General features: G+C 34.7%; 1 protein-coding gene across 2 annotated transcripts in view; it reads right to left on the bottom strand.

Moving 5' to 3' along the window:
* The window catches only part of LOC113236798 (glutamate receptor-interacting protein 1), a 283,967-nt gene that overhangs the window by 168,874 nt on the left and 93,494 nt on the right, over window positions 1-21,599 (bottom strand). The window lies entirely within an intron of this gene.

Below are 21,599 nucleotides of genomic sequence, written 5' to 3'. Positions count from 1 at the left end.
AAAATAAATAAATAGTTGGACGGAATATAGGTTATAATTAAAAAAAAAACACAGAAACTGTATTGTCCTATGCTTAAGCAAAAGCATTTTTTATTGTACACATCTTCACTAAAGCAATTCACAAATGAACTAACAAACCCGTACAATTGGCTTTCGCCCAAGGTTTGAAAACGAAAAAAGTCGCATCTGAAATTCAGATGGCAGTTATCTAACCAAAATGTTTGTCTACTTGAATTTTAAACCACATGTTGAATTACGCAAAAATTCACCTTATAGTCTACCGAGTAAACCCCAAGTCATCTGCAAATATGTGTTTGTGATTGGCTCGAAGCTTCAGTGGACAGAATATTTTCATTTCCCGGTAGAAAATATTTGACATTCTTTGCTCTACTGGAAAAAGCGCAGGCTTTTGGTACTTGTAATAAGAACAATTTTAGTACTCTAGTAAAATTTACCTCTTAAAACTAAGAAACGTTCCACGTAGATTAAAGGTATTTTAAAAATGGAAAAGATAAAAAAATGGCAACTTATAAATCATTTAGGCACTTAATAAAGATTTCAAACAAAATGCGAAAATAAAAAGGATAAATCGTTCCTGGGTAGCATTAGCTTTATCTCGCGTAATTTTAATCCTTTCCTTCCTGCTCCAAAATGGAATTAAAATACGTTTCACAATACTTCAAACCACCATTATCTCTTGTTTTTCATCCGAAAAAAAAAATCTATGGTAGAATTTATTAATCTCAACCACAGTTAAAGCTTAACGTATAAAATTAACCGTGTGAACCCCACAGCAATTTTGAATTTTAACAAACACATTTGTATGCATGAGTCGCCGAGTTTTGATCGAGCCTTCGTCGCCTTATCCTGTATTTATTTCCCTGAAAATTTATGAACCTGTCGCTAGGAACTCACGTTTCCGAATTATGGAGTTATAAACAGTTATACAACCTTTCTACGAAACCTCGATTTGAAATCTTTTTGGCAAAAAGTAACAGGGTCAGGTAAAATAAAGATAAAGAAACAACGGGGGTAAAGGGACTTTAAACCTTAACACATAACCTATGAGTTTACCACTATATAGTCTCTCAAGTATAAATCAGGCATACTAATTAGTTAAAACCAAATGACGGGATGAACAAGTCGTATGTCTGGTGTTAAGAGATGTCGCTGCGATAAAAAAAACAAATTTGATAGTTGTCAAATCTTGAAAACATGAGGTATAATTACTTTTACAAGAAATATGGTGACAGTTCCTCTTATACCGTTTTTTGGGGGAAAATAATAATTAGCACAATTTGCACGTGTTCGGCAAATACATCATAAGCATTGATTTCCGCTTAACGATTGTTAAAACATGTAAAGCCTCTAAACAGACGCAAGTTTAGCGTGCTTCAAAATTGTAATAAGACTTTATCTATTCTTCCTCAAAACACTTGACTCAAAATAAAGCATTTTCCTCAGATCCCACCTGACCTTAGTAAACATCTTTTTGATTCTCAAGACACTGATAAACAAGAGAAAGGATGTAATCACTGGATGGAATATGGTTTACTATGTTTACAAAATTATGTTTCTCGTCTACAGCATAAGACTACGTGATGTTAAATTTTCCTGTTTGTAATTGAAATTATCATTACTTGAAGTTTCTTACTGCGGTATGGCGTTTTATTCTTCTCAAGATATTTCTCGTGGAATAATTATCAGTTGTTGAGATTACGGAAAGAATAGTCAACTAAATAAAACATTGATCTTCAAAAAAATTCTTGACTATTTTACATTAATGGGGTGCACGAAAGGCACCTTCCAGAGCAACAATCGGCGAGTATCCACATCGTTTTACCACGATGGCAAGCATTCTAATCGATACTTTATGAAAAAGAAAAAGAAGATCAATTAAAAGAAGTCTTACCCAAAATGTTTACATCAATAACAATAATACCTAACCATCAATTAATTTTAGTAAGTTGACTCTTCGTATTAAATTTTAATCGCTAAAATTAAAAGCTCTAACTTACCAGCTACGTTATAGTTCAGTTTACCTTATTACACGTTTTATAACTTCAAAGTATGAACAATATCCGTTTTCAACAAAACAATTGTTAAAGCTCCAAAGACTTCCAGAATGTTCACATAAGTTCGCATACAAATATAACTCGTACTATTATATAATAATTATTATAAGCAAACTCTAACCTGTGCTTTCTCACGTTTCACGAAAAAGAAAACGAGATGAAATTAAAGATCCCAAAACTTCAAAGTGATCTTTGATGTAGATAACATTTCACATGCAAAACAAAATTAGAGGGCTTATAGACAAGAATACACGTTAGGCGTACCATAGCATATTTAATAAGCGTAAAAAAAGAGATGCCAGGTTGAAGAGCTTGACTTTTATGTTCTATATAACTATGGCATTTCAAATGTCGTATTAAAACATTATTGTGATACCTACTCGTGTTAAATAAGTATGTAATTTAACAGGATTATTTCACCACGTCCGAAATATTCGAAAATCGTATATTTTCGAATATTTCGTACGTGGTGAAAAAATTCTGTTACATAAATAATTTGAGGCTAAATTACACTACCTTTGTCACGGCTCAAAATAATTGAGCCATTCACTAAATACGTTACTGCAACAATAGAAAACAAGCAAACACAAGAGAGGAAAGAGCTTCTTTTCGACAAAAACAGAACTCGTTCTAATAGAACAAATGACAGCCAATTACAGGAAAAACAAAATCGCAAAAAAAAATTGCAATAAATTTCTATTCTATTCAAAACAAATTCTTCCATCTGAATGACCCTCAGGTTTGCATGAGCGAGATTTTCATGCAAATCAAATCGAGTAAAAGGAAAATTGTTACAAGGTCATTAAGGTCATTTTTGCTAATCTAAGCAAGTTATGGATGTGAATCAAAAACAAATTTCAGCACACTGATGTGTATTATGGTATTCGACTTAGTTACTTATGAATACGAAGCTCGACGTGATTCGAATAGTTTTGATTAATGATCGCCAATGACGCGTAACCTCACAAGACTTATGCCAGTGGTTCTATAAGAATTTTCCGTCTTTATCGGAAAGCTAGTATGTTTACAGATGGTAAATGTATCGCCAACTTAAAAGGCCTGTTTGGTTAACTGCTTGTTGGTTTTCTTTCGAATACATTTTGGAGACTGTGCGCGATCCTTTTATAATTTAGTTCCACCTTCACCGTTCCTCTTCCACGCGACTAGAAAGTCACATTACATTGTTATGCCGTTGCTATACCACTCATTCGCACGAACCGCTTTTGTTCCTCATTCTTAATGCGTACGACATTTTAATACATTACAGGCACCTTTATGATTCCCGAAAACTAGAATTTGGAGCGATCCAAGGCTAGAGCGAATAAGCACTTTTAAGACAAATGCGTATCATCGGCAGTGTGATCGTCGCTTAACATCAGGTAAGATTATGGCTTACTTGCGAGTATTTTCATTAAAAAAATTGTAAAAAGTTTTTGTTAATTATATTATGATTGCTTTCATTAAATGACATTAACGTGCAGAGAATTAATTACTTGTTACGTCACAAACACGAAAGAATTTCTGATTTAGTTGACTTATTATTTGAATGGGATCATCATTTCATGATTTTTTTATTGTAATGATGAGAAAAGGATAAAATATTAAGTATACGTTGCAGCTATTATCGAACAAAGCGACTTTACCTAGTCAAAAATTTCAGCAGGGTATGCTGGGGAGAGTTTCTGCATACGTTAACGTAACAATGGTAAATAAGTCTTTGGGTATTTCTCCAAATTACCAGACAAGTGGAATGATGGGTTAATTTAACAACCGCAATGCACAAATTAATTTGTAAAAACTAGAACGTGAGGAAAGAAAAACAGATTGAGAATATTCTCTAAAAGGCCAAGTGAAAGGTGGTAACAATAAAATGAGAGTGTACGAAAAGACCGAATGAACGTACCTACTTAGTTTCTCTTTTCCCTATTGGAAGATAAGCTTGGTAATTAGTACGAATGTATGTATGTAAAACACGTGTAACTCAATAACTTTCTCGTTATAATTCGTACAACATTAGTTACAATAGTTCTATAGTTTATATAGTGCGTCGTAAAGTATTTGTACAATAAAAAGTTATTTTTACCGACTTCGTCGTTTGATTCCTGCAAGTAATAAGGGAGCGCCAGCTAGCTGAGCAATACAGTACTAACCTCATAGACGTCATTGTCAAAAAATATATTTTCACATAGTAGACAAACTAGCAAACCGTCAGGCTATACGTACATACATACACTTCATGCCCTTCTTCCATCGGGATAGGCAGAGCCTATAACATTCTAATAGCTACGCTCATGACACACATCAATATTTTCATACAAGCTCGTTGGTTTATGGTACTCTTGAACTGGCCCTTGGACGTTTCGTCCTAAATTTGATTGTGGTAAGCGATTTCCATCACTTTAAATACTAGCGATGCCAAATGGTTTTGTTTACTTAACATTTTAAGTGCCGTGGTATAAAGGATTTTAAGCCTAACGTACCTATGGTATGACTAGAAGTTATCTGATAGAGAACCAAGGCCGTCGACATAGCTGATAGAATAAGTAAGTTGAAGTGGCAGTGAGCTGACTATATCTGTCAAAGAATCGATAACCGATGGGTGAGCGAGTTCTTGAGTGGAGATCACTTCTCGACAAATGTAGTGTAGGACGCCCTCTGGCCAGGTGAAGTGACGAACTACGAAAAACTGCGAAAATGGGCGAAATGGCACACATTGGGAGAGGCCTATGTCCAACAGTGCAGATGATGATATTCCTATGATTGCAATGAGTCCTCTACTCACGGATCTGGGACAAAAGCCTACACCTAGCAGAGTTACTTTTCGGTTGAAATAGACAGACCGGTGGTACCTGCTCAGTCTATACCGTCATTGTTAAATGTAAGTTGATTATACTTTATTTTATGTAATAAAGTACAATTACACAACGCAGATGATAAACAATTTGGAATTATTACATGTGTAACATTATAAATGTGATATCCAATTCTGTTTGTTCACAATATTCATATTAGATGGATGTAATAATAAAAAGAAAAATATGAAAGAAAATGTTGACGTTATTTTTTGCCTCAACTAGACAACAGTGTTGTTTTGAGATAATACTACAGACAAAAATATCATGGTTGGAATATTTATGGTATTGTGCGATCAACACATTACATTGTGGTCCATTGCGTGAACGTTGTTCTTTGTCAGTGATAAACTAAAATAAAATATAGGTGTTCAACAAACTGAAAGTCCGGAGTCAAATTCAAAATTGTACAAGTGTCAAAATTGTGTCAAGTTTGCCTTTTAAAAAAAAATTAATTAATTTTTTTTTTGAAAAAGCTTTTTGAAATGACCCTGCTACAATGCCCTTCTTGCTTTCTACAAAACAACGACTTTATGCCAACAAGTAAGACGTAAGTAATGGTTTTTCAAATAGAGGAAGATATGACGAATTGCTCCATATACTCATTGAAGGAAAGTGGAATATGTAAAAGATTTTGTGTGTTTGGGTTCTATGTTTACATGAAGGAAGATATGAAAGTAACATTGAAAGGAGATAACACAGGAAATAAAATGTATGGTGTATAGCATGCCTTCGTGAGCGGCCGGAAAGTATCTAAAAAGGCACAACTGACTGTGCATGAAGGGTTGCTGGTTCCTACACTTATATATGATATGGTGATGAATGATGGAGTTTGGCAAAATTGTAGTGTTTAGCAAAATTGTAGTAGTAAAACTTCTCGTGAAAGAGTCCAACCAGGTAACTACTGCCGCCTTACCTGTTTTTGCCGTCAAGCTGTAACTGTAAGCATTAGTGCGTCGTGGTTTGAAGGGTAAGGGTGCGGGCATTGACTTACAAATAAATGGACGACGGGTCTAATACAAAAACCACGAAAAAAATGTCCCAAGTCAACCTATTCGAAATTTAAATTGTAATGTCATCGCAGTATCGCGCTGTCAGTAGAACAAATAAAGACTAAAGCGGAGTGTCGCGCTCTGTATACGATTTTAGCGCCTTACAAGTGCGGACACTTTTTAGCGCGGACCCGACGTCCATATAATTGTAAGTCAATGGGTGCGGGTGAAATTACAGGCACATGGGACTTGTCAACTTATGTCGCAGGGTAACGGGTGCAGTGGCAGGTCCCCTAAGATCTTTGCGATCTGTGCCCCATGGGCTTTGAGTGGCACTGCAACTGTTATGGACTGACATGTCGCTTACCGCCAGACTCTAATATATATATGTATCTATCAATTTATATACAATCCATGGCTAAGGACGTATAAACACAAAACTTATTAATGAAATTAAAGCTCCACGAAATCCGAGTGAAAGTAAATTGACTTTTGATCTTTCTTTGTTATTTATGTTCACGAAATAAAATTAAGACGTTGAAAGAAACAAATTAGGGATCAATTTCACAACTGAATAAAATCAATCTTACGCAGTAATTTGGTGGCTGTCAGAAGTCAATGTTACTCAATATAAAACTTAATTGAACAAAACTTACAAGTTGTGAAACAATGTAGAGTGTGAGCACATAAATATATTCCGGTAGATGAATTTACAGAATTTTACATTTTTATCTACAATATTTTTTGCGACACTAATCAAGTTTCATTAATATTATCTGCCATAGATCAAATTCATAAATAATAAAAATTCATAAGTCAAAAATACTAAAACGAAAAAGAAATCATGCCGTAGACCAACCACAACCACAGATGGGGTAGGTGGGTGCTTGAGTGGAAACCCAAAGACTCAGAAGCATGGATACTGGGAAAGTGGGGAGGGGGGAATTGGATGAGAAAGGCACCAGACAGGAATGCCGTGCATTGGATGAGATCTACTTACATTCATCTTTGGTGAATAGAGGTTGCAAAGTAGAAGTAGAACCTAAAGGAAATGAAACTATTTTTCCGGATTTAAATCGCGTTTGTATTGTTTTTTCAAACAAACCGACGTTTTGGGCCCTTTACAGGTCCCATGGTCATGGTTGACAACCGGGCCCGAAACGTCGGTTTGTTTGAAAAAACAAATATACGCGATTTAAATCCGGAAAAATAGTTTCATTTCTTATGTGTAACAATCGCGAAAACCTAAGAACTCGATAAGAACACTAAACCCGAATGAAATCTTAATCTTCACCATACAAGCATGTTGACATATCTATTTGCGAGCACCCTGATCCTTGGTAAGGGACACGCCTATCCATAATAGTACCAGTGCCAGAACGAGTTTTAAACCTGAGACATAAGTTGACAAGTCCCATGTACCATATATCATCAGTAACCTAACCCTTCAAAACCGAGATGCAGTAATGTTTGAGACGGCATTAGAAGCTGTTCTTAAAGGTTTATACTGTCCAATCCTATAACTCCCCAGAATAGACCTGAATCAATATAGAAAATTCGTTTTGAATGCTCTTTCTCATACACTCTTATGTAATCCAAATGGAACTAATTGATAAAGTACTTGAAACTTTGAGACATACTCGTAGAATTGCTTTGCAGGGCCGTCATTTGCTGTCACTTGGGCTATGCACTTTACAACAGTATCAATAAGGAAGTCAACATCTATCCTTTAATATATCGATAATGAAGATACAAAATATCCGAGTGGCTCTACAGTCTCAACTATGATGATGTTGAGAAGTTAGATACTCTGTAGATTTCACTCGTTTACACGCATATGTAAATACAAATGCACGCAGTCGTAATATCTATTCTAAATTTTATCATTATCATCAAGAGTTATACTCTTGTCTGTGGAGCCTCTTCCATTCCTCTCTCCTACAAGCCAGCTCCATGACCTCCTTATACGACACGACCCCGGCCTTTAACTAACTTTATCATCTCATTGTATTTCTTTTCCTGCAGTTTTATTTATTTTATTATTATCCAACTAATTATTCTTGTGTAAATTTTAAGTTTTATCCAACTAAAAACAAAACTAAAAGTTTTTTAAGCAGTATATTTGTTCATAATACTGGAAAAAAATAATAAAATTCCTATTATTATTTTACAGACAAGCTTTGTCTTGTTGAGAAAAAAATTATTTAAATTTTATTATGTACCTATTCGACAGTGAGTCATAGTCGTTTTTTACGTATAACTTTAAATGAAAAATTGCAATGGGACCCATGAATAATTAAGTTGCCGAAACGGTTCCGCTCTGCAGTGTACGTGAATAAAAAATATGCGAACGTTTAGGCGTAGAAACTTTAAGATTGGTTTACTTTATGGCTTTTTGCTTTGGGGAAACGCCGACGACATTAATAGAATCTTTGTCCTACAAAAGCGTCCTCATAGGGCAATTTACAAACTGGGCTCCAGAGTGTCTCTGAGAGATAAGTTTAATAAATTAATATTCTCTAACAGTAAAAGTACGTTTGTGAAATTGTCATTTGTATCGTGTATATAGGGTTTTGTGATTGCTACACATTGCTAAATAAAACTATTTTTTTTATCTAAGTCACATATATTTTGAAATAACCTGTGTATGTGATATAGGTCAAAGAAAAAAAATAGATTCGTTTCCAATGTCACTTATGTTCGTCGTTCGTGGAGTAATATTAATAATAATAATCCATGTACAATACAAAGCGAAGAAAAACTGTCGCTCTATAGTGTACCGCCTCTCCTCAAAATTAATATTAAAGGCCTTGAAATAGGCGAGAGTCTAAAATTGATATAATATTAATAACGCAACACACTCATAGCACCGCACTTGGAAAAACCTGTGTCGTGGGTGCCATGGACCACACATAGGAAACCACAAATTCATCATCATCATTAGGCGTAGTGGCAGCGCCCCTTCGATCTTTGCGATATAAAACTCTGAGTGGTACTGTACCTGCTATGGACAGGCGAAAATCACTTCAAGCAAGCTAGCACGCAAGCAAGCACGCAAATGTTTTGCCATACAACCACGACTAGCAAAAAGTTGCTCTTATGGATTTGTTTCTACATTTTACAAAGTAGTACATACAGATAAATGATAGTAAGGGCATTCCAAATACACGAAAAATCTAAACATAAACGGAGATGTGATATGAAATTATGACCGCAATGAATTAACACTGAATGACACCCACCGCATTCAAATGCACCATGGCGTAGTTTAAACGTTCAGCTTCGTTTCCTGTACATTATTCCGCTATGATTTAGTCCCTATTGGTTGCTTTAGTTACATATGTTTTAAACGTAATTCGGGGAAAATTCAAAATCTTCGTTTTAATTCCTGATTTCCATCTAATATATTATATTCATATTGTTAAAGTATTTTATCTGCACACATATCATAAACTCTCTATAATATGTTGAAAAACCGCAAATTACAAATTATTATAACTTACAAATATTAGGACTGGCGAAATGGCAGCAAATAAAAACTTTTCTCACGTATATCACACAATTGTAGTTTTTATTTTTAATTCATAGACAAACTAGAATCGGCCCCAACTATCGTATCGTTCGATATCAAGTAACGTGTGAAATTGTCAAAATAGTTTGCTTGACATTTCATTTCGAATAAAACTTCAGCTCGACTGATTTGACTGATTAGAATTGAGATCTAATCAAATTGTTTTCTTTTTACAGAGATATTCGAAATTTGAATGTAATAATAACATCGAATTCGATGATGTTATAAAGCAATAATAACATTTTCACAGATAAGAAATTTGTTCTAACAAAAAAGTTTACCTTTATATTGGTCGTAATTTGCGGTTTTTGCGGTGTGGATGTGAATATGAGTTTGTGAACCGTCTGCCGATCAGGATCCGCGCCTGGAGGTAGAGCATATTGGCAAGGAACAACTATGAACGCAGGTTGTTAATTAATTGCTAAACATACATATCATTAATTAATTAAGCAGAATAGCTTTGTACATTCAGTCGCTTCATTTAGATACCTTAATTATATTGAATATTGGCGGTAAAATAACGACTAAAATTTTTACTTACACACGTACAAAACGGGTCTTATTTTTTATGTAATTGTAACCACTGACTTTTTAAATAATAAAATACTTGTGATAGTATATACAAAGTGACAGTTATATTTATATAATTATTGGTGTTTATTTACAATTGCTTATCTGTATTCCTAAATAACAGGGCTCCTTGTGATGATAACAGTAGAAGCGTACAGTGCTTGTTCGTTCCATTATTATGTTATAATACGATATCATAAAAGAACGAAGTACATATGGAATTAAACTATGATATAGCTAAGATTAAACAAATGTAAACTACATTATGATTGTAGTAATTGTTATGTTCATGCAGAATGGTAGGTAATTTTGTCAGGGTAATGTACGAAGGACAAATGTTAATCAACTGATTGCGGTCCAGACACGCGTTGTTGCCATTTCGAACCAAATGGCCTCTCATTCTAACTTTCGTTGATACTGAACTATCGTATAGCAGGGACGGCGTAGTTAAATTTGAATTTACTTGCAGGATAATTCGTAAATAAGCAACTTTGTGAATTAGGAAATGACACTGTTTTTCCGAATTTAAATCGCGTATATTTGTGTTTTCATACAAACCAATGCGATTTAAATCCGGAAAAATAGTTTCATTTCCTATGTGTAACAATCGCGAAAACCTAAAAACTTTTTGAAAGTCATGTCGTCATGTTTTACTAAGAAGAAATTTTAATATTTACGGGTGATTAAAAGTTCACGGCGTATACATATTTAATTCATTACATTATATCGCAGAACTAAAAACAACAATTGATAGAAAAATTACACACGGAATAGAATAAGAAGCAGTAAAGCTTCCAGTGAATGAGTTCGTCCAGGGAAGTACTGCCACCTTACCCATTTCTGCCGCCAAGCAATATCATGAGCATCACTATTCCAGTTTTGAAGGGCAGTGATGAAATTACAAGCACGTGAGACTTGGCGCATTGGTACACATTCATTTTAGAAGCAGCAGAACTCCTTGTGAAAGATTTCGTCGAGGGAAGTACTGCCACCTTGCCTATTTCTACCGCCAAGCAATAATGACCATTACTGTGTTCCAATTTGGAAGGGTTCTTTCCCACCCTTGTGCTGGTGGAATTACTGGCACATGGGACTTGTCAATTTGTATCTCAAGGTGACGGGTTTAGTGGCAGTGTCCCTCAGAACTGCTATTGACAGGTGTGTGTTAAGCTACAGGCGCACAACATGTTCGTCCTGTCATTTGGTATCGTAAACAACAGTAGTGCAACGTTGAAGTGAATGACAGTGATGAAGATAATAATTACAATCTATGTATGCGAACATACGTTGTACAGGAATTTAAAAAAAATTGTCTTGAACTTTGAAATTAACGTCTCTGTTTTTATTATTGGGGCATGCAATTATTAGATGGTATTAATGTTAAAAACCCAGTAAAGTACAATTGGTATAGTGCTTAATAAAATGTGTAATATATTTATTTTTGTAAGTTGATTTCCATTTCACGTGATGGAAAATGACGATGAAGTCGATGATGTAGCATGCACACTTAATTAATGCCTATTCACTCTTGCCTTGAAAAAGCCATAAGTTATAGCACTCGAGGAATAAGTGTGCAGGCAGGGAATTCCACTCCTTAGCCGTTCGCCATAACGTAAATGAGGAATCGCTTCGTGTGAATCCTTGGAATAATGGAAATAATTACATGCTTCAGGCCAAACCAAGTATTACTGTTGTAGGTAAAACATATTTTTACTCTATGGTCATATACAATAATTTAGCGCTAAGTTTGTATGCAATATTTTCATTACAATAGGCGTTTACGTGATCATAGGAACAATATTATCTATGTCGGAATCACTTTACACATTTGTACATTCTGATTTACACGGAGCCTTAGGAGGTTAAGTAAAATATTCACAACAACCAAAATTTACTTACGAGGTTTTGCTAACTCTTAGTATATATTGCAAAATAACACATCTCATATATTTATCTTGAAAACTTTCGGAAAACATGAATCACACATCAGGTCATGAATCAACTCTATTTTTTAAAAAGCACACTTCAAAGAGACCGATATTACCTATTAGCATACTGGCTTCGATCATAGCATCCTTTTTGCAATAGAAAATTGAAGTGAAAAGTTCAGGCTATGCAAGACCATGCTCTCTCATAGAATATACAACATATGCATTTGAAATTCAGATGCGCCACGATGTCTTGTTCTCGGAAAATATTTAAAAAAAAATATGCAGACAATTTATAGTCCATTTTGTTAGACACTCACAAAGTTATCTATTCTACTGTTAGTAAAAAAGCTACAAATAAAAATAACGAAAATAAAATGAATGAATTGATGGATGAATTGAATACATGACACCTGCTAAGTTCACCGCGCTTCTAGGACGTGAAGTTGGGTAAACCTAGCAAGCAGTCATTTTAATAACTCTGTTTGAGCTCTCTCGCACTCTGCGCAGGCAGAATGCCATCTTTTTTCACATAAGTGCGTAAAAATCCTCTACACTAGCGCCGGCAAACATGCCCGACGCACTGCAGTACCGAGGAAGCCCAAGCAGAGCCCTGAAAACATTATTATGCAATACACTGCCTCTATATTTTCTTTTCATCTTTCAACATGTTGTTCAGGTTGCGAATACCTAGTTAACCCTGTTTAAAAACTTTTATTTTTGTATTTATAAGTTTAAGTGTCATTTTTTTATTGCGATTGACTCTCAACTGTTGGTTGAACAGACTTACCAATCTAATTATTTCCCTTCAAATTTCATTGTAGATTAATGTAAAGGATTTGGCCACGGATATTATTAAAATATAATTTATCCTCTTGGATCAAATCTAAATTTTCATAATAATACCAAATTTGCATATTCGGGATTTACATTTGCGAACAATATTTTGTTTTACTTCTACTAAGAAACAACAGAACCTTCTGAAGTTATGCATACGTAAATATACCTTCATGAAAAGTGACACCCCTAAAATACACAAAAACCTGCTTCATTTTCTCTTCGAAATTTTTTGAATAGAAAAACCCTGATTGAGGAAATCTTTAAAGCTTTTCACTACAACGAACAGCTCTCTGGCGTCTAAAGCGCAAGTAGATAATTTTATCTCGCGAGATGAACTTAAATGTAAAGCTGCATCGATTGAATAACAAGGAAAATTGTATGTTACCACGAAGAAATGGATGTAAAGGAAAACTGAGAAAAAACATTATTTTTCACCAAAGTGATTGGTACAAATGTAACGGCGCGGTTCTGCATAGTTATTTTAGAGTACCTTCTTCGCAAATTAAATTACATCAAAATCCACGCTTTGAAAACGTAAATAATTTTGTACACAGATATGTATGCATAGGTAAAGAAAAAGAGAGATTTTTTTTGTGCAAATAAAATATTTAAGAAATCGTTTTCAAAACGAACTCCATATATTTGAAGAAATTAAATTTTAAAAATATCTAACTTTTCTTTTGCGATAACTTCATACCTTACCCACATAGGAAAAAATAGAAATAGTGACAGATTGGCCTCTTTTTTACTGATCATGGCAGTATATATAACATTTAAAAAAACGTCACATGCGTCCTTTCAACGGCGGCAGTAGTATTTTAGACAGCAGTAGAGCTCCGTGTGAAAGAGTTCGTCCAGGAAAAACTGTCTACCCTAACCTTACCTATTTCTGCCGTCAAGTAGTAATGTGATCATTACTGCATTCCAGCATTCCGGTTTTCAGGGATAACAGTGCTGGTGAAATTACAGACACATAGGGCTTGTAAATTTATGTCTCAGGAAGACCTGCGCAGTGTCGCTAGGATCTTTGAGGTTTAAAGCTCTGAGTGGCAGTGTAACTGCTGTGGACAGGCGTGTTGCTTACCATCAGGCGCACGACTAATTCGTCCCGTTACTTGATATTATAAAAAAAGAAACATAAACTTTAAACTTAATTTAATTAAATAAGTTTGTCAATATAAAATTTATTTAATGACATTTGTCAATTAGTAGTGTCAGGACTTGTACGTCCCGTCACTTGGTATGATAAAAAAAACTTGACTGTAATCTCAAAACACGATACACTAATTATAGGTTGTAAACAAAAATACTTTGTTATTTTCGTTAAGAACCATTGACACATGTTGCTCTAATACTAACTACTAAACAATATTATTCTGCATACAAAATTGACGACTTGATATAAATACATAATTTTTTTGCATCAAACTTATAGGCCAATTTTGAATTTTGAAATCCGAAGATGAACTAAGGTTCAGGATATAGAAGATCCGGTAACTCAAATAGTACTGGGTGACACATATTGCGAGGCATAGTGATAACAGACGGAGTAAACTGATAACCTAATGGTGACCAAAAGATGGCTATAACGAAGGACGTCCTGCAATGAGCTGGATAGACGACATTATCAAAGTCACGTGCCGTAAATGGGTGAGACTAGAAAGATTGTAGTGGATGGTGCATAAAATACGGAATAACTTAGTCCTTTTTATAAGACACCTGATACAAATTAGCAACGCAACAGCGCAATCAGAATATACGAATTTTCAATATTACTATTGATTGTTAAAACAGCTCCGCCAAAGTCCACTCTAGTAGTCAATGGGCCCTATATATTAATAGTGCCAGATAACCACTGTCTTAAATTAGGAAATTCGAGCAACGAACTTATCTTTGGGGATCAGGATCAAATTGGAGAAAAGTTAGTTTCCCAAGTTGATCCTAAATACTTGGAATCGAACCCGAAACCTTCTCATGAAGCGTTTGTTTTATGATAATTGTAGAAAAAATATCCAAGTAGAATTCTTAGACATAGGTCATGCAATCAGCATTCTTCAATCTTACTAATCTCCATTGTGGTTGTTTGACATTCCTGGATTTCTTAAGAGATCTCAAAACTTCTCATTTCAGCTAACAACACTCCTAACATGAAATTTGCTAGGTCCCTATCTCAATAAACTTATTTAGCTAAATTGCCATCTCCACATCAAAGTTGCGGGGGAGAATTTGTACCCGATTTGAAATTCAGATGCGGTTTTCTTGCTTGCCACTAAGAGTGCCACTGAAGCCTCGCCTGTAATTTTGGTATTTCGCTAAACAGCTATAAGTTGTTTTGCCGCATGTTTCACATTTGGCGTGCTCCTTAACTTTAACTTGGAAATTGTGTTGTTTTATGTTACTAGGTCTACCCATGAAAATGTATGTATGTACTGCTTTCAAAGAAAAAGAATGTCCTTTTGAATAAACATAAGTTAAAATAGATAAAAAGAATCTTTATTTACAACTGAAGCATTAACAACTCTTAATAGAAATTAGATTTTATCTGGAACCATTACAGTGGCAAAGATTATCAAAAGGAGGCCATTAAATTATAGAGTATCCAAGACGGATCAGAGGTGAAATATTTTAATTTAACTTTAGGAATAAAGCGATAAACATTGTGGAAGAGTTTGTCCAGGAAAGAATGCCACGTGATCATTACTGCATTCCGGTTTTCACTTTTTGTTTTCGGGTTACGAGAGAATAACAAGTTGTTAATATTCATGCATACTATTATCCCTCACATTTTCTCTAGTGAATTAAAACTTCAGGGTGTATAAGATTTCTTGCCTAAATATAAAGTGAGCGGCACCATTTTACTATAAACAAAAGTGATAAAACTTTTCACCGAAAAATCTGAGCTGAAGTACAGGATTACCACAAAATATCATTCTAGGCAATTTAATTACGAGAAAGAGCATGTATAGTTCAAACACGTGCGATAGTTTGCCCTGAGTCTAACCGCAGTACTGTTTTAGAACATCTCTAAATGGAAACATAAACGTTGACGTATTGCAATAGTACGCAAAACATTGACGTGTTACATCATAAAATGAGAAATCTCATATATACAAATATTCCATGCCAACAGTGAGTAATTACTATGAATCCAGATGGCAGGTAATAATAATAACGCAGTAAGTAAGTTTACGGCGAGGTCGTTGCTAAGGAGGATAGCCATAGTTTACTACGCTGACGTTATGGGAGTTGAGATGTTGATCATACACCACCATTTTTTAGCCTTTATTAATAACGCACACATTCATAACCCCGCACTACGGAAACTGTGTATCGCAGGTGCTATGGACATACACATAAACAACGACAAAAATTCACCCAAACTCACGAGGGACATAAATACAGGCCATATAAATATTTCTCCCGGCCCGCGAATCGAACCCGGGTCCTCTGCGTGGCAGTCCGGCATGGTAACCGTTCGACCATGGAGGCAGTTAAATGGTGCCAACCATTAAGATAAAGATTTTTTCTTTATTCTAATGGTTGGCATCATGGTAGTGTGTTTCTCTTCCCATTCACCTCTACCACGTTGTTCCCTTCCTTCATACACATATCCACTTATACCTTAGTTTCTCTTTTACTTTCCATTATCATCATCTATAACCCGACTACAGCAAACAGTTAGGTACTTTTTAAAGTCTAAAGTTGCAATGTTATTTTTATGCTTCCACATCACAAGTTCGTAAATCCAATAAACGATTACTTCGTAGCCTTTATACCAGATATCCTAAGAATATGTATTTGGCTTAATGATCATTAAATATTATTGTAACTTTATTCACCTACAATTCTAGTAGTATTGATGTGTATAAGACAATATTTTGTAGCGTTCCCTGTTGTAAATTTAACCCGTGTGGTTTTATCCTTATCGAGTTAACGCTCACCCGGTGTTCGTTAAACAGGCAGGTGCCGTGCAATAATCCGGTTACCCGGTTACCGGTACCCGGTTGCTGCGAGGACAATAGTTGGACTAGGAGAGCGTGCTAATTACAAAGTCTTTGTATAATTTAAACCAAGCTGAGTTGTATGTATATGGTTGTACGTTATTTGAGTATAGACGGTCAAAGGAGATTATATATCTTTTTGATAAATTAATTATAAAGCAAGGCACAATGGAGTCTACTAACACCTACAGTCCTAATTATCATAATCAGATGTTGGCCACACTGAAATAGAAATGGAGAAACACTTCGGGATTGGATTTGTTTTTGGAATTAAAGCTGGGTATGTTCACTTTTTTCACTTAGTATAGAAGTCCACGACTTTGTATGCCTTTGGGTTATTTGAGACCGTTAGATTAGAAAAAAAAACTAAAATTATATCATACAAAGAAATACAAAAAAATACTTTGTATGAAACAGAATGAAATGAAAGAAATTATTCCTAAACTCCGTATTTACTTATTTATTTGCAATGCAAGTCACAACAATACAAGTTCCATTAGGTAAATACTTATTCCTATATGCCCTACCACGTAGAGGTATGGCATTTAGTCCCTACCAATAATAATAAAAAATATAGTATAGATTAAAATAACATGTCAAATATCCTATCATCAGTCTTCGTCAAATACATAAAATAACATTTTAAGCAGCAGTAGAGCTCCTTGTGAAAGTATTCGTACAGGGAAGTACTGCCACCTTACCTACTTCTGCCGCCAAGCATTAATGATAATAATAATAATAATAACGTTTATTGCAAAACATGTTGTTACATGATGATAGTTCTTATAGTAGTTTACAGTATCAAACATGTACCCTGTAAGGGCGTAGCAATGTCAATTTTTTAAATATACATTTTGATTACCATTAATTAAAATATCATTATAATGATAATTAAATCTAAACAAATATTTTCTGAAAAGTCAATGAATTAATTGGAAAATGAATGTCAAATTGAAGTCTAAAGTATTTCAAAAAAAATTAATCGTCAAATTATTATAGAATTATATAATAATAGTCATAACATTTGTCATTTTATTAAATTACATAATTATGTCATATTTTTTATAAATATAGTTAACATATCAAAATTCCTTTTTTATGACGTTATGAACCATTTTCCTTGTCATTAAAAAAATGTGATCTGAATGTAATGTGATCGTTACTGCGTTCCGGTATTGAAGGGCATATATAGGTGCTGCTGAAATTACAGGCACATGGGACTTGTTTTCTTACATCTTTGCGACTTAAAGCTCTGAGTGGCATTGCAACTGTTATGGACAGGCGTGCAGCTTACCATACTTATTCGTCCCGTCATTTGATATTATAAAAAAATAAACATAAAAGTTAAACCTAATTTAATTGAATAAGCTTGAATACCTGTAAAATTATTATTATAAAATTTCAATATAAAATTCATTTAACGACATTTGTTAATTAGTAATACTTTATTTTTTGTGCAAGTTCTATAATAAATAATATTCGTATGTTTAATAGAAATATTTCACTTTTAAACTTCCGATTGAATTGATCTAAAATTTTGCAAGACAAAATAATATGATAGAAAGTGAGAAGTTAAAGCTACTTATAATTTTGTTTTATTTATACCTCCATAAATCCACGTTTGTTTTATTTATTCTGTCGTTCTTGCGTTGGTAAAAATGACACATATTTTCTATCTCAAGAATTTTAGTCGTTTTGAACTCAAAAGAAAGTGAGTACGTAATTTATTTATAAGTTATCTATACGTATATTATGTATATACAACATGGATCAAAAGACAAAGTGGCTTACGTGACAATGACACAGCAAATAAAATGGCAAGAAAAGGGTCGGAGACGGACGCCGTAGAGCCCGAAACCATAGTGTCCCTTAACAATGCTCAAATGCAATGATCCACAAAGGTACGAAAACTTGTTATGACAACATTAGGACAACCCTTAAGAGCAGGCTCGGGAAGCGCTCAACGCCTGCATATCCCGGAAATTCCTCAGAATCAAAAAGAAAGACCTCCGTGCTCTCACTGTTACTTTATCGGTCCATATAGTCAACACCGTTTTAATTTACGCATCATGGACAGCCCTATAGAAAGTATGCTTGGAGGAGAAGGAAATAGCTGCATATATCCAGCTGCAATACTCCGGTGTGACTAAATACAGAATGAAACCCGGCTAGGAATTGAACCCTGGACCTCAGAAATGGCAACAATAGGAAAACCGTTGTGCAAACCGCTCGACCACGGAGGTCGTTACTATTTTAATATTTAAGAAACCCGTTCATGGACAATAGTCCATGAATGGGTTGAGCGAAGTTGTTACGCATTTGTGTAATAAATACCTATTCTCTCTAGCCTTCAATAACGTAAACTGCAGCTTTTGGGAAACATAGGTATTCCATGTATGTATACCATTCCTTTGTCGTTCCCATCAGGAAGAACGAAGCAAAAGCGCTTTGTGTGATTGGGTGGTATGTCAATAATGTAAATATGAAGTGTTCATTGTTACCATAGTATAATAACACAAGTAGTGCAACTCCCGCCTGTTCGGCGTGTCAATGCCTACACTTCTCTCGGAGCGTAGGGCTGTCACGTTGTTATTTTAGTTGCACCTACAGATTGTAAACATAATTCGAAAAAATTAAGATATTCAACACAGTTATGTTAACTGCTTCCGTAGTCGAACGGACTGCTACGTAGAGAGTAGGTTCCAGATTCAATTCGCGGACCGGGAGAAATATTTGTGTGGGCTATATTTATTTCTCTCGTGCTTTTGAGTGTAATTTGTGGTTGTCTATGTCTGTGTGTGTGTGTCCATAGCAGCCTCGACACAGGGTTACCCGAGATCGGGGCTATGTTGAGTGTACGCGTTGTTATTATTAAAAAAAGTTTGTCAAACGCAGCAACTTATGTATTGATATTTTTATACCAGCGTTACAAATTGGTATCTCGATTTTGAAAGTATGAATATAAAATAGAAATAAAATGCGGAATTTGAGGTACTCTTCTCGAGTACTTAGGTACTCTTGTTCAAGCAACCATAAACACGACAAAAATACGTCTACTATTTGATGTCATTTTTCTGCATACCGAGAGAACGTTTCAATTCTCTAATGAAAGGAGCGTAAGACAACCCGCACTGTGCAACTCGAGTACACCGCGAGATTATGCGAATGTATGCGCCGGTATACGCCGCGCTACCACGTTTGTTTAGAGTATAATACTTATCTTTTTATGCTATGGTGCTATGGAGTTTCTATTAGAAAGAAAGTGAAATACTATTGCTAAAAGAAACTCGTCTCCTCTCCCCTTTGTTATATAATAGGCCTTATTCCAGTACGTCATTTAGTATTACGACGGAGCTCACAAAACAATGGTTTCAGATTAATAAACTTGTTTGATAGTCTCTAATTAAACTATTCCGACCTATAGCATTATAATGTTCTGTATAATAAAGCTATATTCCGTATACGGAATATTATGCCATAGCGTTATTATGGTAAAGGCGAGCTATAATGATAACACCGTGTTGTGTTATTTCTAGCATTAGAGTGAACCATGTGTGTGTATCTATGTACGGCTTCTTCTAAGATATAAAAGGTGTCAAAATTCTTTATTCGAAATTGTACCTTATTGTCACTCACGTAGTTTCAAACAGTGACGGTTTGGTATACAACTTTACCCGCCGCTGATATTGTATAGAAAAATTTCTTAATAATAAGGAAATAAATTTGTGATTTAGGTAATGTTTTAAATTAATGTGGATGGTATTTATATTAACTATCTCTAATGCCCGTATTTTTCGTTCTTGGTTTTTCGTTTTTCAAAAAGCTTTCCCTTTCTCTATCTTTGTCACTAAATTAATCAAATACAGTAAAATTTAAAATTATGTCAATAAGTTGATAAAAAACAAGTATTGTAAATATTATAGTATTGTAAAGCAAAGCGAAATGCACAAAACTAACGACACAATGTAAGTAACAAGTATGTGGCTTTATTAGTACAGCTACAAAAAATGGTCTACGGCTTCGAAGCTACGAAAACTGTCTCAGAAGTGGTAACAGGTAATGTAGGCACCTTTCACCTTTCGGGTATTTGAGTATAGACTAACTACCAAATTCTAAGAGGAAGAAGTTCACACATAAACAAGGTAGACAGTGCAAACGTGGACCTAAGTTCATTCTCTCTCATTGAATACAAAATACTATGCTTGATGTCGACAGTTGGTGTGAATATATAGCGTGTTTTATTTTGATTCTATTGCCATCTAGCGGCAATTTGAGTGACCAAAATTTTTTGTTTTGGATTGTTGTACTATTGTAGTGTAGTCGAATAGTTATTTAATAAAGGAAATAATATTTCAAATATGTTTAATATAGCAGAAAAGAAAAATCTCCTCTAAGTAAAGATAGAAAATTTCGTCAAGTGCCGCGCCTATTGACCAGAAAGTTGGCAACGATTCTCTTTAAAATTTCTAAATATATTTTTCGGAGGAAGTAGCTTCTAGTTTTCTGGTCATTGGAGGTTTCAACAAGGCGAAACGAAAGCTCCTTAGCGAATAGCGTTGCCTGAGGCCCAGGGACCCAAAGTTTCCACTCCAAAAGACACAAAGCTGTAAAGTTGGCTGGGGTTATTGCATTTGAACCTTTTAATATCGTTTCAAGGATTACATTTAACACCTTTAATGTACGTTTCCAGCTTATTTTTATTGTTGTGAAGGTACTTGTTTGTCATTGAATCTTCATTTACACTTGGGTAATATTTACAGAAATAAGAAG

This window comes from Hyposmocoma kahamanoa, unplaced genomic scaffold (assembly GCF_003589595.1).
Source record: "Hyposmocoma kahamanoa isolate Upper Pololo Valley unplaced genomic scaffold, ASM358959v1 92, whole genome shotgun sequence".
NCBI lineage: Eukaryota > Metazoa > Arthropoda > Insecta > Lepidoptera > Cosmopterigidae > Hyposmocoma > Hyposmocoma kahamanoa.
Note: the sequence above shows the minus strand (reverse complement) of the source record. Positions and strands in the feature narration are given on the sequence as shown.